Source organism: Sus scrofa, chromosome 8, assembly GCF_054392235.1.
Source record: "Sus scrofa isolate SSC_HxYL_T2T_F1_AM1 chromosome 8, Sscrofa_HxYL_maternal_Yorkshire_Landrace_v2.0, whole genome shotgun sequence".
In the NCBI taxonomy this organism is placed as follows: Eukaryota; Metazoa; Chordata; class Mammalia; order Artiodactyla; family Suidae; genus Sus; species Sus scrofa.
The window spans coordinates 94,898,943-94,920,684 of NC_139390.1; the positions used below are offsets into that span (position 1 = coordinate 94,898,943).

Below are 21,742 nucleotides of genomic sequence, written 5' to 3' on the forward strand. Positions count from 1 at the left end.
CAAGACAATTTGCTGAGTTACGCTCTGCCCCTCTCCTTTGCATCTCCTTTCCTGGGGAAGCAATTTTGGCCCCTGGTATCACCATTCTCTCTCTTTTTTTTTTCTTTTTTAAGCTCTGTAGTGCGGCATATGGAAGTCCTCAAGCTTAAGGGTTGAATTTGAGTTGCAGCCACAGCCCTACACCACAGCCACAGCAATGCCAGATCCAAGCTGAGTCTGGTTTGTGACCTGCACCACAACTCGCAGTGACACCTGATCCTTAACCCATTGAACAGGGCAAGGGATCAAACCTGAGTCCTCATGGTTACTAGTCAGGTTCATTATCACTAAGCCACACTGGGAAGTCCACCATTTTCTCTTAAAAAGCAACTGCCACATTGAACTGCTATGACTTGCATCCTCCAGCCAGAAAGCAGTCTTGACTTGGCCTCCCTCTATCCTTTTAAACATGGTCTGTGGAATGAGACTTTCCCATCCCTGTACGAAAAGTTAGGCAGGCTCCATGGCTTTTCTCATAACTCTTGGGAAATATGGTTTTCTGGTAACTTCAGATCATAGACAACTGTCTGAGTTTAGCAATTTTACTGTCAGTTGCATGTCATAATAAAAACTTTTGTTTGGTGTTAATGTTGAGGCTTCTTCCTGTCTAGCAGCTCAGAGGGAAGCCTGGATTTGAAGTGGGGGTTGGAGAGATTTATTACCTAATCTTCTTCTCCTTTCTTCTCTGACTCACCCATAGAAGTTTCTGACTCTTCAAGGGTTGGGAGTGAAGAAGAAGAAGAGGTAAAAAAAGACAGTGAGGACATTATTTCACGGCTCCTCATGCGGTGATGCAGCATCTTGGCAGGTGTTTACAGCTGACAACCTAATAGATGTTTATTGTTGACTCTTTTGTGAGAGCTTTTGTGAGTTTCTGCACTTTGCTGCAAGATCTCAAGCAGGGTCAGCTTGCTCTTGGCTGTATGATTAGTACATGTGTCTTTTTCTAGTAGAAAATGATCCTTTATTACTTTGGCACAAGCCATGCATTTTATTCAGTGCCTGATAAATGTGTAATATTCAACCGAAGACGGACAAATAAACAGTACGTTAAACCAGGCTGGTTAGTCAATCTAGGGGAAAAAGTTTATACTGACAGGATGTATGGGGTAGAAGAAAGTACAGATAAACACAGTATTAAGATAATATTGATATTGCAAGTAGACAGGTATAGAAATGATGGGATTGAAGTCATCACAATGGGAAAAGACATCCGGGAAAAGAAAGAAGAACATAAAGATAGAAGTTGTGTTGCCAAATAAAGAGAATCTGCATGTGATTGTCTGTGAATCAGAAACTGGAAATGTAAAAGAGGAAGTTATACAAGTATATTGTATTTGTGGTTGGGCAGAAAATAATTTCACAACAGCATACGACCTAGCAGGATTGAACAGCTCAAAGTATCTTTGCCCAAATGCTTCTAAGGATTTAAGTAGTCAATAAAAACAAGGAAGAAAACAGGTCAATAGATATCATTATTCTTTTATAAAGAGAAGTTTTATATGTTTTTTCTTTTTTTGTAAAAAGGCTGGAAGTATGTTATAAACAGAAATTAAATGGTTGAAATAAGAGCTTAATTTAAAAGCAATAAGGCCACTAATATGCTCACTAAATATCAGCTGACTATTAGGAACCTATTTAATGAGATTCCCAGCCACTAAAACCACCATGTCTATCTGTTAAGTAGCTGTTAAATATCAATAATTTTGTTTGTTATGAAAATATAGTTAAACTATATTATAACACAGTAGGAAAGCTACAAATAATCCTAAGTAATATTTTTGAGTGCTTATTATAAGCCAGGCACTCTTCTGTAGTTCCTGGGCGGGCTACCAGGTCAGTATCATTGTGTCCTCATTCACAGTTGGGGGAACCCAGGCCTAACTGAGCATAATTAACCTGCTAAGTTCACACAGCTGGTTAGTGGTGTGAAGCTTGAACCAAGGCAGTCTGACTCCAGAACCCATGTTCCTACCCAGTGGCATCTGCCATAAAAAGTGTCCAGCAGCCCTAGTGCAAATCTGATAATGGCAGCCTTACCAGCTATCTAGAGGCTGGGTGATCTGATTTTCAGCCCAGACCTTCTTGTGGTCTTTGTCACACTGGTGGTAGGAGGTAGTTGATGATCTGTTGACTGCAGGTTGTCATCTGTTACAAGTCCTAACAATCATGGCTGCCCATACCTTCAGCCAGATTAAGAACTGGAGACAGGAAAGCAGGGTTCCTGAAGTCTCAACCCTCCTAACTCTTTCTTTGTCTCAGGTTTTTTAATCTTTCATCACCTGCTGCCCTCAAATCCATCATCCTTTTGTTAACCACCTGAAACTCTTTCTCTTCCTCCTGCATTACCTCATTTTGATGCTTCCATTTTGCTTGTTCCCTGGGTTGGCGGTGATGTTATAGGGTAAAAACATTTCTTAAAGATTCTCTGATTGCTGAGAGTAGAGAGTAAGTGTTGGTGGAAATCTGGTGGCACAGGGGACCACCCCAAGGTTTTGCATTTGTAGTATCATATTACAGTTCTTATTTGCAGCAAACCGTGAATAATGAAAGCCTAAGACAAAACAGAACAAACTCTGAAAAGGAATGTTGTGCTCACATAATTGTTGCTCATCAAAACCACATTTAATAATTACAGCCCATAGCAGGATTTGACTCTCTGCAACATCATTAATAATTAATCCCCTAAACATATTGTTGACTGCTAATGAATACATTCCAAGTTTATTACTCTCTCAGAATTATTGCCCAATATATCAATTTATTTTCTTATTTCTTTTATGTTCCCTAATTTTTAAAAATTGAAATTAATGTCATTGCATACTCTTCCATAATTCTTCTAAAAACTCATTTTCTCCCTAGAGCTTAGCTACCAATAAAAGTTCTGAATAATCAAATTGTAGCTATCTTGTTACCTTTCATTCGGCTAAATTTTAGATTTATGCCCTCAGGTTAAGAATTGCATCGTTGGTACCTCAATACAGTGCCAACTACATTGTTACCTTTTACAACTAGACAGTGACCTTAATAATAACATATACAAGAGCTTATTAACTTTAACTGAACATATTAACCTTAACGGAGCATTTACTTTTAAGGAAATAATTATACTTCCACACTAGACTATGTGGGAGTTGAAAGTCTGGAAAAGAAACAGCAAGACCGTTATGTAAGAAACTCAGCTAAACTTAATCAGCTGAAATAAAACACATAATTCTAGAAATAGTATATAGTGAATGACACCAGTGAGTTAAGCCACATGGCATATATGACAGTTTCCTGAGTTAGAGATTGCATAGTCGTTCTTTGCAAACCCATTCTATTGCCTAATGTTGAAGTTTGAAGAAAGCTCTTTGCATAAGATCTGTATTTTCTTGATAGAACTTTCATCTATTTTTTTTTTTTTTTGGACTATAAGCCCAAAGCTAAGAACAGTTGATTCTTAAAAGAACTCTCCCATTGGTCTGAAAACTCCCATTAAGTCAAGTTTATACTTCTCTCTCTAAGCTACATATCTGTTGTTATTCACAGTTTTGGTAAACTTGGTTGCTATCTCCACATGAGTGGGCTGCATAATGTAATATGTGACCCCTTTACAAACATGGGGTGCTTACATAAGTGGCCATGTTTAAATGTTTTCTACCACCTGCAATATTCTGATTTAATGAGATTTTCTACCCTAGCTTTGTATTTACCAACTTTCAGAAACCCAACAGGTGACCTTAGAGACCCAAAAAAGTGGTGGTGATGGAACTAAATAGATCAAAGAAGAATAAGATTTTTTGTTTTTCCCTGTGCAGACTGACGCATGTTTTCATAGATAACAGTTGATTACTTGTCCACATACTTTGTTTACTCTCTACAGTGTTCCTGGCTAATGTAGTTATTAGTCACATGTGACTATTTAAGTTTAAAGCAATTAAAATATAAAATCTTCAGTTCTTCAATCACAGTAGCTATATCACATGTTCTCCATAACTACCTGTGCTAATGGCTACCATATTGGACATCTAACTCTGTTAGATTTGCAACATTGCAGAAAATTCTAATGGACGGTATTCTTTAGTGTAGAGCAAGATCTCTTGCCTATGTGTTCATAATGGCCTTTCATGATTTGTGACAATACTTAAGTTGTTGAGTGGATAATAAATTAATATTGGAGTTAGTGAAATAATTTTTATCCCATACACATTCTTACAGTAAGTCAGGCTTTAATGCAAGAGGAACTCAGAGATCCTCTGTCTGGTCTCAGAGTATGGTTATCTTGACCTAGATGGTTACTGATACATATGCTCTTTCTCTCCCTAGGAATTAGGAAATAGCCATTGAGTTTCTCACTTTTCTTGCCTTATATTTTTTACTGTTCATTTTTGATGAAGGACTTTCCCAAAGTTTTTTAGAGAACATCACAACTTCTGTAATGTAGCTTGATGTTTATAGGTCAACTAAACCAAGTTCCAGATTCTTAAGCTGACTTCTATAATTTTAAACCCATTCCCATTTCATCATAATCCTTTAAATGTATCAAACAGTGGAGTTTTGCAGATTCTGAGGTAGCATAATATTAATAGAGAATGACTTCAGTGTTTTTGCTTTTGCATTCCTGTGTGTATGTGTTAATCTCAATGTTCTATTTTTATTTTATTTATTTATTTTTTGGCCTGTCTTTTTAGGGCCGCAGCCACAGCATGTGGAGGTTCCCAGGCTAGAGGTCCAATTGGAGCTGTAGCTAACAGCCTATGCCAGGGCCACAGCAACTCGGGATCCGAGTCGCATCTGCGACCTACACCACAGCTCATGGCAACGCCGGATCCTTAACCCACTGAACAAGGTCAGGGATCAAACCTGCGTCTTCACAGATGGCAGTCAGGTTCATTAACTGCTGAACCATGATGGGAACTCCACGATGTTTTATTTTTAAGGTAAGTGTTAAAACTGTCTATAGGTGCTTTTCCTCTTCCCAAATTTGATGACATGGTCCCCCCACTGATACCATGGTAGGCTCTGTACTGATCATGATATTAAGATGAAATTTTTATATGAACAATTGGAAGGAAAAATGGAAGCAATTTTTGTTAACTTTCTGAGATTTCAGGATCCAGAATTTTTCTTTTTATGATCTTGCCATTTAATGAGCTTCCTTACATAATTAGTAAATGATTCAGATCTAAATAAATTGCTGGTACTCAAAGCAAGGCATTCTCCTCAAAAATGACTTAATTTTTTTCAAAGATCATATTTAGGAGGGAAGAATTGTAAAGGGATATAGATGTTTGATGTGACAAATGTTACAGGTTTATATTTAAATCCCTTAAATTTTTTCCCCTGCAAAAGTACCGTTCTCCTTCAGATCCTCAGCTGCTATTTACATCTGGCTAAACCTGTTGCCTCTGGGATCCTGGTGGGGTGAAAAGATGAAGTGGCCCAGGGCAGGAGCTTGGTGCGTTACATTATCACCTGTCACTACATCTTAGGTTCTTTGTGAAAACAAGATGGCCCTGCCCACTCGGGTCAAGGCCTTGATCTCCAGCCAGATGCCCAGTAGCTTGTTTGACCTCATTAAAATTGAGCGATCATGTTCATGTTTGGGGCTGAGGCCAAACTTCTTAGAGCTGTTTAAAATTTCTGAGGATATTATCATAGGATTTGGTTTGTGATCTTTTCTTAGTATTTTCTAGTGGATCAGTCTGACCAGAAATAGACTAAGAGGGAATTAGATCTGGAAATTGGAATTAAAAAGCAAAACATGTGCTACACAAAATACAGCCAGCACATGGCTACTTAACTCACGTTTTTTTCCCCCTCTAAAAACAGTTTGTGATGTAAAAACTTAGAAAATAGAATACTTAAAAGATATAGTTAAATGGGAACTTGTGAACTATAAAAGTCAATGGCATTTGCTGACCAGAGAGGCAAATGATTATTTTTGTTGTTTTTGTTTTTTATTGTCAGGGAGTAATTTCTACCTGAAACTATGCTAACTCAATCATGACCTCTGCTTCCATACCTATCCTGCTGAAGGTGAAAAAATTGAATTTAGATCACATAGGAAGTGTGACACTGGACCACCATGCAATTTCTAGTGGCTTTGTCAAGATCACGTAGGATTGGCAACTGATCAGATTTCCTCAAGGTTGCAGATTTTCTTAAATGTAAATCAAACCTATATCAATGAAGGATAAAGCTTTTACTTGTAGTTTAATTATTTACTGCCAAAGGACATGCTTCCACCATTGCTTGGGGTCCAGTGAATATCCCTGCACAGTGGTCTTGTCAAGTTGATACAAATGCCTCCACTAATTGGTGTCCTGCCCTGTTGTCTTCATGCCGAGTTCAGCGAGAAGCCAGTCTTTCTCAAAGAACGGGCTTAGAGTGATGAAAGGCCTGTGATGCTGTGGAGTACAGATGTGCGGTGCCTGAATGCGTTTGTTCAGTCAGCACAGATACTGTTCAAACACAAATAATATAGTGGATCAAATTGATTGTTATTTTTAACTTTTATAGAAATGATATTTACAGCACTTGTACTCTTGCAGATGGATACCTATTAGACATCAAGGAGCCGAGCACTCATCATTCTTTGCCATGGATGTAGTCAGAAGGAAAGAATACTGAGGTTGAGTCCCCACATCTGATGCTTGCAATTGGGTCTTTTGGGGCACCACCTTGGTCACTTGATTTCATATTTCTATCTCAGTCTTCTTGTCTATAAAATTATGACTTGGGGCTAGAAATTGATAAATATCATGTGATAAATTGATAAATATAATATGTATATATGTATTTTTTTTATGGCCACACTCACAGCATATGGAAGTTCCAGCCCGGGGATTGAATTTGAGCCTCAGCTGTGACCTATGCTGCAGTTGCGGCAATGCTGGATCCTTTAACCTGCTGTGCCAGGCCAGCGATCAAACCCACACCTCCGCAGTGACCTGAGCCACTGGAGTCAGATTCTTAACCCACTCGGCCACAGCAGGAATTCCAATATCCTTCTTATATATAAGTATGTGATTATATGACATGACTGGGCCAAAGTATGGAAGTGAGAATTAATGAAATAAGTAGTTACTTTGCTATTTTGATTCATGGAGATTTTGTCATCATGCACTTGATTTTTTTTTTTATCATTCTCTTTTATAAAAATGGGAATGGAAGAGTAAGAATTTCAACTTTTACCTGACCTTAATAAAATCATAACACCTGGGAGTTCCTGTAATGGCACAGTGGTTAACGAATCTGACTAGGAACCATGAGGTTGTGGGTTTGATCCCTGGCCTTGCTCAGTGGGTTGAGGATCTGGTGTTGCTGTGAGCTGTGGTGTAGGTCACAGACATGGCTCAGATCCCGCGTTGCTGTGGCTCTGGCCTAGGCTGTAGGCTGGCCCAAGAAAAGGCAAAAAGAAAAAGAAAAAGAGAAAAGACAAAAAAAAAAAATCATAACACCTGACATTTGCCCAATAACATGTAAACTTTTTCTGAGTATATTACAATTTATCAAGCACCTTTACATACGTGATATGATTTGAACTTCACAACCACCTGGTATAGAGGGTGACTAGAGCGGGTGTTGTTTTCCAGAGTTTCAGAGACCTCATGGTGGAGCAGTCATAGTAGTTAATAGCTGAGTGGGCATGAACCCATTACTTTTGTCACTAGTGTAAGAACTGTTCCACTCTACCACTCTATCTCTACACTTTATTCATTGTTAATTACCCTTCTAATATGTTTTTGGACTTAAAGAAAAATAGAACCTTTCACTATATAGGATGGCCATTTGCTTTTAGCTTACTGAAACTGATTTTGGTTGGTATTTCAATGTAAATGACCTTTAGTCACATTTTGAAAATCAAATTGTAGAATTATTGTAGAAATTATTTTATTTTTGCTTTGCATTCAAAGCTCTAGGAAGATTCTTAACTTCTTGTAGGTAGAGGTAAAAGGAATCCTACAGGTCTGTCATTGCAATGGGAAGTCGTCTTAGAAATGGATATATATGCGATTGGTGGGGAGAGGGACTCAGCTTTAAATTACTTGGTAAAATCTAATTGGGGTTTTATCCCCCAATTGAATTACAATTATGTAATTCAGACATGATTATAGGAAATTATATTGAGATTTGTATTCCGGATTCCGGAAGGACGCACATACTCCCTTTTTGTTTGTTTTTAAATTCATGCAAAGCATGGTCACTAAACATTGAACAATCTTGGAAATCTTGTTTGTGTCGTGACTACTATTCCTAGTAAGCAAAGAGTCATGATTTATTGAGAAATCTAGACCTTGCATTATGGCAATTGTTGTGTAACTTCTCAGGGAGTTCATCTTGTGAGCCGTGATAATAAATCAGAGCCAAGAACCCCAAAACACCTGTTCTAAAATTCAAAGAACAACTGTTTCAGAGCTCTCTTCTTAAGGGATGTTTCACTTCCTAATAAGGTTTCTTTAGTGAAGCTAAACTCTCCAAGCAAGAGACGAATACTTACATGAGTTTTATCAGGTTAGTGAAAAATTATGCTATGTAATATTTGATTTCTTGAAACTCCAGAGTAGCTATTTTTTGTAGAATTACATTCATTATATTAATATAGCTATCATTCCAATAAATGAACACCTCAATAAATCATATTTTCTGTTTCAACCACCCTCTTCCCCCAAAAAAATTCTATCTTCAGGGATCCCAGGTTGGCTATTTTGAATGGAATTAACCTAAAAGTGATATTCTCCCCATTGAATTATTCTCTTGCCTGAGTTGCCCTTTATTGGTTTGGCCCAGTCATCTTTATCTTGGGATGTTGGGAAAAGACTTTTATTCTTGTTTTGAAAATCTTGCTGACTCGCAGAACAAACCTCTGGCCTGATCCTTTTTATTTGTAAGTTACATAAGTCATGCTGTGCAAACTAACATCTTGTCACTCATTGTCCTAAAGCAAAAGCCAAACTGGTGAGAAACCACCTACTGTTGAATATGAAACCTGTGCCAAAAAGGCAAGAGCTCCATGCTGTTCTGCTGTGCCTGGAGTGATCAAACAAGCCTGAGAGCAAACAGGAACTGCAGCAGCGGGAGTCAAAGGATTCCACCAGCCAAGCAAAGGAGAGGGAAGCAGGGGAGGGATTTTCTTAAGGTGAGGGGACAGTATGCAAATAAAAGCCCCCTTCCTTTGTTTTTGTTCAGGACATCTGAGCACCATTAGAGGAGAAAACTTCAAGCTGATGCAATTTTTATTCAATGGGTAGGGAAAGAGGACAATTACAAGAAAGATTTTGCTTCCTACTTGGTATTTGTGTTTATGTACTTATTTTTATACTTATACTCATTTTGTTCTGAAACAATTTCTGGTATCTGAGTATCAGATGTGTGTGTATGTGTGATTTTGTGGGGTATATAAGTTAATTTTTGGTTAAGACACTCTAGATTATCTTTTAAAAATTCTTCCCAGTTTTATTGAGATTTGACATAGAACATTATATTAATTTCAGGTGTATGACATAAGGATTTGGTATATGTATACAATGAGGCATGATCAGCACTTGCTTGGTTAACCTTCATTACCTCACATATTTACAATTTTCTTTTACTTTTTTTCTTTCTACAGCTGCATCTACAGGATATGGAATTTCTTGGGCTAGGAGTCGAATCGGAGCAGCAGGTACCACCATAGTCACAGTAATGCCGGATCTTTAACCCACTGAGTGAGATGAGGGGTCAAACCACATCCTCACAGACACTATGTCAGGTTCTTTACCCCCTGAGCCACAACAAGAGCTCCATTTCTTTTTTCTCACAGTGAGGACTTTTAAGATCTATTCCTCTTAGCAACTTGCAAATATAAAATACAGTATTGTTAACTCTAGACATCATGCTCTGCATTACATGCTCAGAACTTATTTATCTTGTAACTGGAAGTTTGCATCTTTTGACCACCTTCACCCATTTCCCACCCCCACCTCTGGGAACCAATCTGTTCTCTGCCACGAGTTCAGTTGGTATCAATTGTGCCAAGATATTTCCTGAACAGATTGGTTCAACTGAACAGAACCAATCTGTTCTTGGTCATGAGTTCAATTTTTTTAGATTCCACATATAAATGAGATCATATGGTATTATAAAATATTGTCTTTGAGTTACTTCTCTTAGCATAATGCCCTCAAAGTCCGTTCATATTGCTTCCAATGACAAGATCCCTTTTTCAAAAAAATGTCTGCACCCATGGCATATGGGAGTGCCTGGGCCAGGGGCTGAACCTGAGCCACAGCTGCAGCAGTGCTGGATCCTATTACCTACTGCGCCAGGCCTGGGATCAAACTTCTACCTCTACACTGACACAAGCTGCTGCAGTTGGGTTCTTAACCCACTGAGCCATGGCAGGAACCCCAAGATTTCCTTCTTTTTATGGCTGAAGAATATTCCAGTATATCTATCTATACATCTATCTATTCATCTATGTCAATCACACTTTTTAATCCATTCATCCATCAGTGGACCTTAAGTTGTTTCTGTTCTCAGCTATTATAAACAATGCTGCCATGAACATGAAGATGCAGATAGCTCTTCGAGATAGTGGTTGTATTCCTTTTGATATATATCCAGAAAGGGGTGTTGGATCATATAATTCTAGTTTTAGTTTTTGTGGAATCTATACTATTTTCCACAGTGGCTGCACCACTTTACTGCAGACAGTGGACAAGGGCTTTCTTTTTTCCACACCCTCACCAATACTTATCTATTGTCTATTTGATGATAGCCATTGTAGCATGCATGAGATGCATGAGGCAGTATCTCAGTGTGGTCTGGATTTGTAGATTATCTTTTTTTTTTAAATGATTTTTATTTTTTCCATCATAGTTGGTTTACAGAGTTCTGCCAATTTTCTACTATGCAGCAAATTGACCCAGTCACACATACATAAATACATTCTTTTTCTGACATTATTATCCATCATGTTCCATCACAAGTGACTAGATACAATTCCCAGTGCTATATAAAAGGATCTCATTGCTTATCCACTCCAAATGCAATTGTTTGCATCTATGAACCCCAGTTTGGCAGTCCATTCCACTCCCTCCTCCTCCCTCTTGGCAACCGCAATTCTGTTCTCCATATCCATGAATTTCTTTTCTGTGGAAAGGTTTATTTGTGCCATATATTAGATTCCAGATATGAATTATATCATATGGTATTTGTCTTCCTCTTTCTGACTCCACTTAATATGAGAGTGTCTAGTTGCATCTATGTTGCTGCAAATGGCATTATTTTGTTCTTTTTTATGGCTGAGTAGTATTCCATTGTGTATATATACCACACCTTCTTAATCCATTCATCTGTAGATGTAGATTGAGGTTGTTTTCATGTCTTGGCTATTGTGAATAGTGCTGCAATGAACATATGGGTGCATGTATCTTTTTTAAAGAAAGTTTTGTCTAGATATATGCCCAAGAGTGGGATTGATGGGTCATATGGTAGTTCTATATTTAGTTATCTGAGGTATCTCCTTGTAGGTTATCTTTTATAGATAGAACCAGACACAGAATATTTTAAAGTGCTCATTGTAATAATGGAGTTAATCAGAAATAATTGTTTTAATGCCCCTTAATTCCTTCAGAAAATTGTTTCTATTGGTCAAATTGAAATCTTGATTTTGCAAGAGGAAATATCTTGGCACAATTGATCTTTCACAAGGAATTTAATAATTAATAACTAAAAACATGTCTATAGAGACTCTTGTGAATGATAATTTTTAGATGGAAAATACAATGCTGTAACTATATTACTTCCACACCTTCAGAGTAGCACTATAGAAGGCATATATAAAACTAATAGACAAGTGGAAGGACTAGTTAGTTGCTTCTAGTGAGTAGTATTCATACTATTTTCATCACTTAGCCATTTACGGGGCCTGCTGACTTCTGGTTAATTGTACATTTCCCATTCCCACAAACTGACAGTATCACCAACATTTAGTCACAGGCATCAAAGTATTGAAACCGATTAGATGCGGTATAGGAATGGGTTGATGGCATTAGGGAGAGGGTAGGCACTAAGGTATAAAATGGAAAGAATTCCTGGCTTCATGTTTTCAGCCCTTTGTGATCTGGCTTCCAATAGTCTCATTCTCTCCTGCTTCTGTTTTCATAGGCTTGGCTTTGGCCCTAAGTACTTATCTGGGGTTTCAGGCCATGCTGTCTCAGGTCTGTGCATTTGCACAGTGTTAGTGAGTAATGCCTCTTTCCTCTTCCTGGTGTCTCTATGATTATGGAGGAAGTTCCTTCCCTTAGAGTAACATTTCTGCCTTCTCTTCATGCCCTCATGCACATCACTCCAGAGAAGCTAAAGTGTGGCTTATCTCAAGGAGGGTTTGGGAAGAGAAGCCAAGTATAAGTATGCGAGCCTTTTCTTGTTCCTTTTCCTTGGGAGCCAGCTTGTTCTCCTTTGCTGCTCATGTTCTTATGGTCCCACAGGCCTGCGGCTGGAAGAGTAAGTCCAGCCAATTCACTAGCTATGCCAACTTGCCCACAGATAAAACTGCATCCTCCAACCTAGCCTTCTTTGGTAATAAAGATTTTCTTTTTAGATCCCATCTGCTATCTTTTTTGGATTATTTTTCACTTGGTTCCTGTTTGAGGTTAAGGGGTACTATTTTCTATGCCCATATGAACCTATAAACATACATCACTTCATTTGTCTGCCATGATCTTTCACTTCTCTTTATCTTTCTAAAACTCCCAGAATCATACCCACCCCCCACCTTGGTCTTCCTGCTTTCTTCTTCTTTTGTACTTCTGTAGAATCACAAGCATGCTTCTCCAAAGCTTATCTCCTTGTCCAGATTGCAAACTCCTTGAGGGTAGATACAGATGCACTATTTTTCTAGTTCCCTTCAGAGAAATTGGCATAGTATCTATTCAATAAAGGTATATTGAGTGAAGTGAATGAATTACGAAATGATCAAGGCAATTTTTAATCTACCAATATCAAATTATAAGAATTAAGTCCTATGGCCATAGAGAAAATGTTTTCTTGTTCAGAAACTGTCTACCCATTTTGTTACCTTAAATCACTTCATATGAACCATAATTATGAGGATACACCCCCAGGAGTTTGGTTCTGAAAATTATTTGACCTCCGACTCCAAATGCCCTAGTGGGGTTTAAGTATTGCCATTTGTGCTTCCTTCCCAATGTAATATTTTGGCTGCTATATTCAGTAAAAGTAAAGATGAGTGTGGGTTGGACGATGCAATTTAGGATTGGGATTCTGTATTTGAGACTTACCAGATGAACACTGGGCTGAAGAGTGGAAGGTCTGATATGGTTGGAAATAATCCTGAGGACTACACTAATAAAGTGACTCATTTGAAATTAATGATTTTGAGGTGAGGGGCTGAGTAGTGAACAGTGGTTGGGTGGGGTAGCAGCTTAGGCCTTAAATCAAAGGGCAGACTTCATCCCTGCCTCCTAGGGACACAGGTTCTCACGGTCCATCATTGCTGTATTCCTACCTTGCACGTGATTGACACCTATTTACTGTTTGGTTTAGCGTCTTTTCATGTGCATACATTTGAAATAGGTTTTAAGCCCCACTGGAGCAAAGTAACAAGAGTAAAACAACGCTTTGTAACTTCGTAACTCAGTTACAGAGAGCCTTGCACATAGTTGATGCTCACAGATTACTTGGTGCTTAATCTTTTGTAAAGCTGACAGCAAAAGTGACTTTTAACATGTGAAAAATAAAAATAGTTACAAATCCTTGTCTTGAAAAGATAGTGGGAATCATCAAGAGTTTGATTCTCTCGTTGTGTCCTTTTTAATCCCCTTTTATGTCCAAATCAAGATTTTTTTTTTCTGCTGGTATATTTAAGTAAAAGGTTATTGCATGTCTCGATAAAAGAAAGGAAATCCTAGAATGTTTTTGGGGCTCCCAGTTTTAATATCATTAAATAATGTGTCACTGCTAAGTTCTGGGAGAAAATAAATGCTCCAGCTTCAAAAACTGTCTGTTAAACAGAGAGACAGGTGTATCATGTTTACAAGGGATGTGACATTATAAACTCAGCTGAAACAACCCATCCAGATGTGCAGTGATCTGTAGCTATGAACCCAGAGAACCCTGTCACAGGTTTTATGGGTAATTTTTGTTTGTGAGTGTTTAGACACCTTTGCTGCCAACTGGAAAGGAGCCAGCATCAGTAACAACACAAGGATGAAAACCCTCATCTAATCAACTCCCATCAAACCAGTCAGCAGTAAAACAGTGCTTCCCCGAAACACTTATTACAGATAACATTTTGGTTGTTAAATTTATGAAGTGTAAAGTTATGTAACTTCTTTTTTAAAAAAGTCAATACTGCATTTTCATACACACATCCACCCACAAACACAGTTTAGCAATGGAAGCACTAATAAGGTCATTGACAAAAATAGATTACATAAATTGTATTTAGCAATTTTCAACAGTCACTGAGAAAGACCACGTGGGGGGCATAGCCTTGCCAATTATGAAAAATGCTATCCTGAATAATTAACAGAGTATGTTGACAAAAATGTCAGTGTGAGTGGAAGCAGTGTGGTTTATCTCCTGGCATATGAGATACACCTTTCTGAACCCACGGTTTTGCTAATTTAGCATGTTTGCTTCTTGCAGCCTTACTATAAATCCTGAATGTAAATTTGGTAAAGGTAGTGCTTATCTTAGAAGTTAGCTTGCTCTGCCTCATGTATATTGTGGGAAAATGTTGCTGCACTGATTGAGTGGTGGAGTGGCCATTCTCTTTCCTGTGGTTCAAGCATTAGGTGTCCCTCAAACAATGAGGAAGCACCCACACTGACTTGAATTCTCTGTATAGGGAGGCTTAGGCCCACACCAATGATTTCTGTCCCCACCAAGATGAAAATGAGATGCATAGATATTTTCTGTTGTCATTGGACTCAAGGTTCAAGTTATAGGCATACCCTCCCCCTATATATGTCTGACATTACATGGGTGAGTATTTTGGTCCTGAGCTTCTACCCTAACCTGCAACCTCTTAGGCTACTTTGGCTACACACTTAGGAGAAACCACGAGGAGGGGTGTGATGGGACATTGAATATTTGTGGAGAGCCCTATTATTTTAGTTTCAGTATGTTAACTTTTGATTTAATACCTTTCAAAAGCAAAAAGATACACAATGTTAATTATTCTCTTAAATTCTTTTGAAAGTACTTTCTCAAGGGTCACAGGCTGCCATCTAACACAAATCCACAAACACTTCCTCCATCCAAAGTCTCCATTTATCTTGCAGAAGCCTTTGGCTCTTATGGTTAACTCTCCTATCTTCCTAACACCTCCCTTGGGCATCTCTGTTGTTGCTTTCTCCTTTTTACTATTTCTCCTTGTTTTCTTCATTTCTTTAAAGGTGGGCCTTTCTCAGGTTGTATCCTTATGCTTTTCTTTCCATGAATTCATTTGGTGATCTCTTCCTTTCTTATGGTTCCGATTATGGTTTATGTGCACATAGTTTTCAAATATGTATCCTCCCTCCCAAGTTGTTGGCACATGCTCCCATGGTACATATGTACTTCATATGTTTTATACTTGATTCAACATGTAAAAACCAAATTGAGCAACCTTTTTTTTTTTCTTTATGACCTGCCAATGGCATATAGAAATTACTCAGGCCAGAGATAAAACTGGAACCACAGCGGTGACAACACTGGATCCTTAACTTGCTGAGCCACAAGGGAACTCCCACACTAAACATCTTGATCTACAATTGTCTTCTCTGTCTCATTTCTTCATCCTTATTAATTGCAGCATCATTATCATAGCCACTTAAGATCTAAGCATCAAATTTCATCTTGACTTCTCCCTTCCCCCAACATCTAATTCTGTCATCTCCTTCTCATCAGACATGGCTTACAGCTCTTCTTTCTCATCGTCATCCCTCAGATCATGTTTTGATTATCTCTCCTCAGAAAGTTAACCCAACATTTTAACAGACATCTAAGCCTCCTTTTTGGACCTCGGTTCATCTTATAAAATGCTTTGCATTTATTTTGTGAAAATTTATTTTTTTATAACTTCACTATTCTATAAGTCGTCTTTTTCACTAATTACTGAATTTGTACTATATGTTTTAGAGTCATAAATCCTAGAGTATAAATGAAAGTGAGACATGGTTCTCATCCTAAAGAAATTCCTAAGTCACCAATAATTATAAGGTAATTTGTATAATGACAGACTTTTTGTTTTTTTGAATCTCTAGATTAGCCATTTAGAATTCCTTCCCTCTTTGCTTCTACTATACAATTCCTTGCCCTTTTCAAACCTAGGTAAAACAGCATCTCCATTATCATCTCAATCACATTTCCTTCATTTGGAGTTCCGTATAATTTATTCTCAGAGTCCATTTATCTGGAAATTATCATCTGGTGGTTTTCCATCTCTTCAATTGCTAATTTCAACTGTAATTTAATATGTTGTCTTGTATTCTCATTTAGGTTGTCCATATTCTGAGATCAATAGTAAAGTCTTTTTTTTTTTTTTTCTTGTCTTTTTAGGGCCGCACCCACAGCATATAGAGGTTCCCAGGCTAGGGGTCAAATAGGTAGCCACCAGCCTATGCCACAGCCACAGCAATGCCAGATCCAAGCCGCATCTGTGATCTACACCACAGCTCATGGCAAAGCCAGATCCTTAACCCACTGAGTGAGGCCAGGGATCAAACCTGCATCCTCATGGATTCTAGTCAGATTTGTTTGCACTGAGCCACAATGGGAACCTCAATAATAAAGTCTTAAGTGTGATAGTTTCTCCAGGTCCTTATACTTTATTGCTACTAGGTATTCAAATGCAAACAGAACAAATGATAAATTATATGAAGCACATTTTACTGGTCACATAGTTAATATCTTTTTTCCTACCCATATTTCAATCTGACACTAATATTAAATAGTTTGAAGTGTTTTTATAAAACTACATTTTTATACCATCCAATTTATTTTTTATGCCGCTGTTCTCAATCTCCTATCCCATTTAAAACTTGTCCTTCCAAATTTTGAAATCTCATCTACCTTTAACAATTTCCACAATGATTGTTGTTAAAAATGAAATCCAGTGTAGTCTCCTGAAAGCTGGAATATGCCCTTGAACAGTTTCACTACAATGCATTTTTCTAACTCAGGAGATTTTGATTTTTGTCAGTTCGGTCTCAAGGTAAAACTTGAGTGCTAATGTAATGAAATAAAATATGATGCCAATAATACAAGAGCTGCAAACTTCATTAGATAATATTTTATGCTTATCCTAAATGATGAACTAATTCAAGATTTTAATATTATCAAGTGTTTTAAAAATTACTATGTTGATTATAGTTTTTTACTTTCTCTTGCCACTGTAACCAACCACCACAAACGTAGTTATTTAAAAGAACACGAATTTATGTTTTCTTACAGTTCTGTAGGTCAAATCCCAGCATGAGTCTCACTGTGCTAAAGTCAAAGCATCTTAGGACTGGGTTCCATCCTGGAGGCATGAGGGGGAAGTCCATTTTCTTGCCTTTTCCAGCTTCTAGAGACCACCAGCGTTTCTTGGCTCCTTCCTTCTTCAGAGGCAACAATGGCAGGGGACCAGGTTTTCATACTGCATCTCTTTGATTCTTTCCTCCATAGTCATGTTTTCCTTTGACCACAGCCAAGAAAGATACTTTAACTACTCGTGTGATTAGAATGGGCCGATTTAATTAATCCAGAATAATTTCCTAATCTCAAGATCTCTAAGTCTCATCTTCACGGTCTCTTTTTCCATGTAAAATAACTGATTCACAGGTTCTAGAGATTAGGGGAGGATGGACATTTTGGGGTGGCCATTATTTTACCTACTGCAGATCATTTTATGTATCTGTAACATTGTCTATTTTCAGTTGACTATATTTCAGTATTATTAATAACTGTTCTAAATTCCCTCCAATCATAAAATCTTAGAATGTGAAGAGTCCATAGAGGTCATCTGTGATAGCCAGGATTCAAAAGAGCCCTCAGTGGGCTACATATTATTATCATGCTTTTGCCTTGTCCCCTGTAATGTTGAATCAGGGTTGTCTTTGTGACCAACAGAACATGATAGAACTGAGGGTGAATGATGTCTGAGATTAGGTAACATAGAAAGCATTATAGCTTTTCCCTTAGCCTTAGACTCTTGAGAAACTAGTTACCATGTAGTGAGGAGCTTCAAGCTGTCTTGTGCAAAGAGTCCCTGTGAGGAGAAACTGAGGCTTCCTGCCAAGAGCTGGCACCAAGTGGTCAGTCATGTGCCTGATCTACCTGGGAAGTGAATCTTGTCCCAGTTAGGCCTTCAGGTGACTCAGCCCTGCCTGACATTTTAGTCTGAAATTGGGAGCCCCTTTTCTCGGGTAGATAATACTTCTGTGTCTACACTCTGGGCCCAAGGAATTGCACTTGTTCTGGTAGGGTGTAGACAAAACTCCAGGCCCCTCACAGTGTCAGTCTGAACTGAAGTCAGTCTGAGAGAAGGAGAGTACTTGTAGGATGGGTACTGGTTCTTCTGAAGCCTCAATATTTAGGTATAAAATGTGTAGAATAGTCTACATATCCTAAATAAGAACAGGGCCTGCCCAACTGTTGAGAAAGTGTACTTGTTAAGGTAAGTAAATAGAACTTAATTTTTTTTAAGGTATCTTTACAACTTTAAATATTTAGACATGGTATATGGGCCTCCACTTACACTCTTATGCTTGCCCTGCAGTTGTTACTGGCAGGGCTGATGGAGGGTGTGTTCTAGTTTGTACACATGCACACATTTGTTGATGTACACAGTGAGGAAAGGAGTGTTTGAGTGATGATGTAGGACAGAGGAATTAGCCAGCATGGCTTCTGATTCTGGATCTTTAGTTCTCCGTGGTTCTTAGGAACATGAGATTAATCTTAGACATTGCAGCTGGGAAGCATTGATTAAATAATTTTTAGAATGATCCAAAAATATTTACTGCCTTCTACATAGCACATACACAAGTAGTGAAATTCCTGGGTTGGAATTCTTGATTCAGCTGGATTTTGAGAAACCTAAATCTTTACAAGTTTTAGTTCTTTAGTCTCCTTTCTCTCCAGGTGCCTTAGTCCAGGGGTTAGAGAGGGTGGCTTCAGAATCAACAGCACCAGCAGCACTTAGGAACCTATTAGAAAACAAAAATTTGAGTACCCTGCTCTCCCATGGTCCTAAGACCTACTGAATCAGAAACTCTGATGGGTAGGAGCAGCATTCCATTTAACAAGCCCTCCACATGGTTCTGAAGCAGCCACAGTGAATGTTTTGGAGACCACTGGCATAGATAATATCCACTTTTGGATGGAGTTATCAGAGATAAAAGCTACAGCTGAAAGAGTTCTTTTTGTTCTTGTTTTTTTTTTTTTTTTTTGTCAGCCATATTGGATCAACATAGCAAACAACACTATTGAGAAAAAGTGTGCTTTTACAACTAGAACAAAGAGCACTCTAAGTTCTCTCTGGAAGAAACAAGTACACAGGCTAAACGTCCTCTGCCTGGTGCCTTTTGATAATGATCGCTTTTGATTTTCCTTATTTTTTATATTTGCATTAGTTCCAACTTGTAGCTTTGATATTGTTTTTGTTTCCAGGTCCAAAGCCCCTGAGAGGTGCTTCATCAAGGGTTGAAACCATAAAGTAGAATCAATAAATTAGGTTAAAACTGAACTTCAGATTTGGGTGGTAGAAAGAGAAAATGCAGCTATTTCCCCACATGGAATTTAACTTCCAAAAGGAAAAACAAAATTGTTGCTTTTTTTTTTCTTACAGTTTGATTAAATTCTCTGATCACAGTAACAGTGCAGACCCACTGTTACACTCACCTTGAATAAAATAGTTATGAAAAGGATGTGTTTTTATCCAGTGGTAGGAAAAGAAGGTGGAAAATAATTTGTACTCATTTCTGAACTTATACTAGGGTTATGTTTATTAATAATTGATGCTTAATAAGATTTTACTTATGTCTACTGAGAAATGTATGGGACTTTTATACAACATAGAGAAGAAATCAAATACTGTTTTTTACACACAGTCTTCTATTATTTTTATGTTTTCATTTCTCATAAATTTGAATTTATCTTCTTTTCACTAAACATGTCGTTATCATACCAGGATAACATGAGGATAAATTTTTGAAGTCTTCTCCTGTTCTTGATTTTATGTTAGCTTTGTAAATATTCCTAGTCTTGGCCTTATGTTTAAAATTGAAGAAAAGGGTGATAGCAATTTGACTTACAGGATCTTTAAATGGCAAGAGCAGCTAGCTAAGTATGTAAATAATTTTTATAACTAGTCTCTTATTTCTCATGAATTTTGAAATAGGATCTATCATAAGCTACTGTATTTATTCTCAGTCCTGTGTTAAATCCAGGATCTGGGATTTCCTGTACTGGAATAAACACATTTTCCTGTTGAAATTATACTTCAAGCCTTGACATTACTCATCCTCCCCTTTGATGCTATATGTTATAGGATGATTTACCACAATTCCTAGTTTTCTCTTGCCTCAGATATAAAACATAAATTTTCTGATTCTGGGAAAATTTCTTCCTTAATTCATCTGTCCAAATCCTGCCACCACTTATTTTTAATGTTAATACTGTTTTGTGTTCACCCACTCTCCCTTTCCTCCTTCAGAGTGGAAAAATGCAGATGTACCACGGGAAAACAACTCTTAAAACCTAGTTGTTGTCATTTTCCTGGTTTTATTCATCCACTTTATAACACGAACGTTGTGACAAATGATATCACTTATTCACATGGTACTGGTTAATATGAAATGAAGCTGATCTTGATTTGTTGTAACCTGTAAATCTACTTGTGGGAATTGCCTGAGAAACAACCTCCATCATTAGCCATTTCGCACATTTTTTTCTAAAGACTTGTGTGTTCAATGAGTAGAGTATGTCTTGAGTTTATTGACTTGTTATTCATAAATGTTTTTATTCATTTCTTGATATTATATTCCAGTCCTATAAATTAATGTTTTTTTAAATTTATTTATATATTTTTTTGCTTTTTAGGACCATGCCCACAGCATATGGAGGTTCTCATGCTAGGGGTCCAATTGGAGCTGTAGCTGCTCACCTACACCATAGCCACAGCAATGCAGGATCTGAGCCACATCTGTGACCTACACCATAGCTCACAGCAATGCTGGATCCTTAACCCACTGAGCAAGGCTAGGGATCTAATCTGCCATCTCATGGCTAGTAGTTGGATTTGTTTCCACTGAACCACAATAGGAACTCCTACAAATTTACTTTAACCTCTTCAAGATCAAGCTTTATTTCATTTGCGTTTCTACCAACAATTAAATTTTCTACTGTTAATGGAAATTAAATAAATTATTTAAGAATAACTAACACTGCAACTCACTTGAGGAATATCAGTTTGTGCACTAGGGCTACAAGGCATATGGAATGAAAAAGAGAAGTTCTTTCAGAACATCTCATCTAATTCCATAACTATCAAGAGTGGACCTTGATTTTTCTCATTTTATATAAAGGACTTCTACGATTTGTAGTAGAATTCTTAAACCTGAACTTTTGTATTAAAAGCACAGGTTTACCATTAGCTCTGCTCAGAGGAAAGAAGTAACAAACAAATGGCTTTTGCATGTTTCACAGAGAAGAAAGGTAGAGAAATATTCACAGGCTGAGAAAA

At 37.7% G+C, this 21,742-nt stretch overlaps 1 protein-coding gene across 5 annotated transcripts in view; it reads left to right on the plus strand.

The window, feature by feature from the left end:
- SLC7A11 (solute carrier family 7 member 11) overlaps positions 1 to 21,742 on the plus strand; it is a 376,273-nt gene that overhangs the window by 135,178 nt on the left and 219,353 nt on the right. Inside the window, exon 1 of one of the 5 annotated variants that reach the window (XM_084972871.1) lies at positions 4,688 to 4,961. The exons of 3 other annotated variants lie outside the window; for them this stretch is intronic. The gene's annotated coding sequence lies outside the window, so the exon portion shown is untranslated. Of the gene's footprint in view, positions 1 to 4,687; positions 4,962 to 21,742 lie in introns of those variants that run through there. One more of the 5 variants, XM_084972874.1, reaches the window with a different exon arrangement.